Source organism: Cynocephalus volans, chromosome 10 (genome assembly GCF_027409185.1).
Source record: "Cynocephalus volans isolate mCynVol1 chromosome 10, mCynVol1.pri, whole genome shotgun sequence".
Taxonomy (NCBI): domain Eukaryota; kingdom Metazoa; phylum Chordata; class Mammalia; order Dermoptera; family Cynocephalidae; genus Cynocephalus; species Cynocephalus volans.
The window spans coordinates 37,958,797-37,962,584 of record NC_084469.1 but is presented as its reverse complement, the minus strand read 5'-3'; the positions used below and the strand labels follow the sequence as shown (position 1 = coordinate 37,962,584).

General features: G+C 39.1%; 1 non-coding gene across 1 annotated transcript; it reads right to left on the bottom strand.

Moving 5' to 3' along the window:
- Positions 1-2,654: 2,654 nt before the first annotated feature.
- On the bottom strand, positions 2,655-2,729 carry TRNAS-GCU (transfer RNA serine (anticodon GCU)). The gene has a single exon. It is a non-coding gene; the product is annotated as a tRNA-Ser (tRNA).
- Between the last annotated feature and the right edge of the window lie 1,059 nt (positions 2,730-3,788).

Here is a 3,788-nt window from a genome sequence, read left to right as displayed (position 1 = left end):
TCGGCCCGTCAGACAGGAATCTTGCTAGTAGGACATGATGTTTCTACTGGCTAAACACCAGGCATTTTAAACAGGCGAGTTTGATCCACATTTGCCCAGCAATATTCAGTATTTTTTTTTTAATTACCACAATCATTTTTTCAAACAGTTAAGAAATATAAAGTATATGCATATTTTAAGCCAATAATATCATTTTATATCATGGTGTGAGATATCATTTACCATCTTGTGCTTAGCTAGTGGTAACCAGCTCCACGATGTGTCCGCCAAGGTCTTCATCTTGTCAGCGTTTGTACACGTGATTTCTCCCAAACCAGAAAGCATTGATCTTCAGCACTAGCCCATCGTGAATGCTGGTGCAAATGTTTGCTTATTCTCAAAAGAGTTAGGAGTATTCGGATGAAAGGCAGACTGAGAAATTGAATGGTTTCTCATTGAAAACGACCTACCACCTTCTTTTTGACAGTAAGATACCACAGTCCAAACTAGAAGGTTGAGTGTCTCAACTCAGAAGAAAATGGCAAATGAATTCTTAATCTATTCTCCAGCTGGACTCAGTGATCTATACTTGTTTATGTTGGCTTCAGCCTTTGTACATGGTTTTGAATAATACTTCCCTGAGTTGTCTCTTGACAATAAGATTGAGAAGAAAATCAGCAATTGATGGAAAAGAGCCAGTTTTCAACAATGGAGCCATCAAGTCAGGTCTTTTTGGAAAATTCTTATATCTGATTTCTCAACCTTAAAATCATGATATGTTATGCCTGAGGTGAGAGTTCACACTACTTAAGATACTAAATAGATCCACGTTAGGGAGCCCTCCTGAAGTTACCAAAATCATACCAAATTTTCCGTTGTCATATTCTTTCATCTTATTTATTTGTTTGTTTGCCTACCTATTTATAAACTTATCTATTTATTTACTGTTGAAAAAGTCAAATAGTTCTATTTGGCTTAAAACAAAAGCAAAATAAAACAAAACAGAACAGAACTATCCCCTATGTGTCTCTCGATAGCCTTAACTGTAATTCCCTAAAGGCACTTTATTTCCACCTTTCTAAAGAACATACTTACAGTCTTTGATTTTTTTTTTCTTGCAGTTTTTAGATATTGTCTCTTGAACGGCGACTGAATAATGAGCATTCAGCTCTCTTGCTCAACTCTGTCCACCCCCACCAGACACAGGGGCTGTCCCTCTGCCACCCTTCCACATGTAGAATTATGTTTTGTTTAGATGCTATTTTATTACCTACCTTATTCTTACTATATACTGTTATTCACAGCTGAGCCACATGGTCTTTTCTTGAGTATGTTTTTTATTTTTTCTGATTCTCTTACTGTGCTTTCTTAATATCCATCACTCTCTGCAGACATGTACGTCATGTCATGGTACATTTGAATACATGAGGTAACCTACGAGGTTCATCTCCACCCACCCTCCCCACCCTCAGGACCCTTCCTCCTCCTGCTCAGATGTGAACTGATTATTCTCTGGTCCTCCTGTCCCCTGCATCTCAATTTATCATCATCTTACGAGGGCCCCTTCATCTTTTGCCTGTGTCAGACCCCCAGCTTTCCTGCATCTCAGGTTGCTTCTTTGTTTGCTCCTTTGTTTGATTAGAGTTCATCTTCCAGCAACTTCCTGAGCAAGTGGGCAAGTAGCCATAGGAGATAAAATGTGTAAGACCTCTCTCTCTCCTCTCTCTCTCTCTCTCTCTCTCTCTCTCTCTCTCTCTCTCATTTTCTATTGTCCTCTCTCTTTCCCAAGTATTCTAAAATCATATAATGATGGATCTTTCATTTTTCATTATTTTTAAAAAAAAATTTATTAAGATAGATACTAGGTTTGCTTCTTTAATCTAGAAACTCATACACCTCAAATATGGAGATTTTGTTAAAATATTTCTTTAAAAAATGTCTCCATCCATTTTCCTGTCCTATTCTTCAGCTGTCAAACTCTACCAAACTGATCCCCTAGCTTTCCTGTTTCTTTTGTCTTTTTACTCTGCTGATGAGGGAGTTTCTCAACATCAACTTGCAACATTCATATTGAATGTTTCATTCTTTCATCATGTTTTTAACTCCCAAAAGATTTTTCTTTCTCATCTAATACTCCTTTTTAATAATAACCTGTTTCTGTTTCACAGTGCGGTATTTTCTCCTATGTCTCTGTGGACATCAGTAAAAGGCTTCTTAAGCCTCACTTCTCCTGCCAGTGTTGTCTCTGCTTCCTCTGAGATTCTTTGTTGCTGCTCTATCATCTTTATGATGATAGAGGTTTTCTTCAGGGCTTGGTGATCCTCAATAGTGAGGCACTACAAAGCTAAGAGGAATCTGTGTGTATGTGGGCAGAACTTTGGCTCAGGCAATCTGGGTGAGTTGGTTTGGTTGAGAGATTCCCAACTATAGATTTCAGTACTTTTTTTTTTTTTCCCACTATTGGCCAGTATGGGGATCTGAACCCTTGACTTTACTACGTCATTTCTCTTTGTTGATCCACGTTCCTGAGAGATGGTCTTTCTGACCATTCCTGGAGGTGCAGCCTCACTGACAGTCTTCCAGAAGCCAAGGAGAGGAAGAAAGCTAAGTAGTCTCATCATTTAGTCTGTAGATTCCTACCTTTTGCTCTATTTTCTTTTCTTTTTTTTGGAGGCTGGCCAGTAAGGGAATTTGAACCCTTGACGTTGGTGTTAGCAGCACCACACTCTAATCAACTGAGCTAACTGGCCAGCCCTTTTCCTCTGCTTTCATTAAGGGATCTTACCCACAACGGTGCCTGGAATCCCTGAGTCCAGAATCTCTCTGGGTCAACTTTGCAAGGAGTTAACCCCCAGTCTTCCTCCAGGATGTTGGGTGTTGTCACCTGACAGCAGAAACTTGGGACAGAGTCTGATCTATCTGCATCTTATACAGAACTTTCATCCACACCTCCCATTTTCTGCTTTCCCTGCATTCCCACTTTCAAATGGGTCTGGTACATCCATGTCTGAGATTCTGGAGCCCTTCAAGGCTGACAACCATCTTGCTTCTAGACTTCCTCCACTGTCAGCTTAGGTTTCGGATTTCTCCATTCTGACAAATTTGCTATCACCCATTAATCTACTCTCCAGATTTCAAGTTTTTGCTACTTCTATTTCCTTTTCTTCTCTCTTTGTCCTTTGGGTCCATGCTTTTTTAATCCCTGTATATTCGTTTTGGGGGTGTTTCAGGAGGAAACTGATAAAAGCAGGTGGTCTGCCTAATATATTTAATGAGAAGTCACAAGCATCAAGCTTTTATTTCATTCTTCAAGTCAACAACTTACAGGAAGAAACTGGTAGCAATAGTTGTCCCAGTAAAAAGAGTCATACACTTCCACATATATCCTTTTGGACCTTTTAAATTTTGAGCCATGTGGAAAGATAACCTTCTCAAAGCTAATTAATCAGTATCACAAAAACAATAGCAAAAATGCTCCATGAGTATATTTCTATAGCTAGCACAGGTTAGAAAAAGGAGAGTGTCATCGTCACTGCCCATTCTATCACACACCTTGCTGCAAAGACATAAACTCAAAGTCACCACAACTTTAATATATGCATAATTTTCAGTTTCCTTCAATCCTAAGTCAAGGTTAAAGGATATGTTTAGGACCAATGCTCTGCTCGGCCTCAGCCACTGATGACACTCTCTAGAGCTGACTCTAACTCACTCTGCAATATCTAGCAGGGCTCACAAAGTAATGGTTAAATTAAAAACTATGTCTTCCATGGTACAAGTTTTCAGTAATCAATAAGAAAAAATGTTGA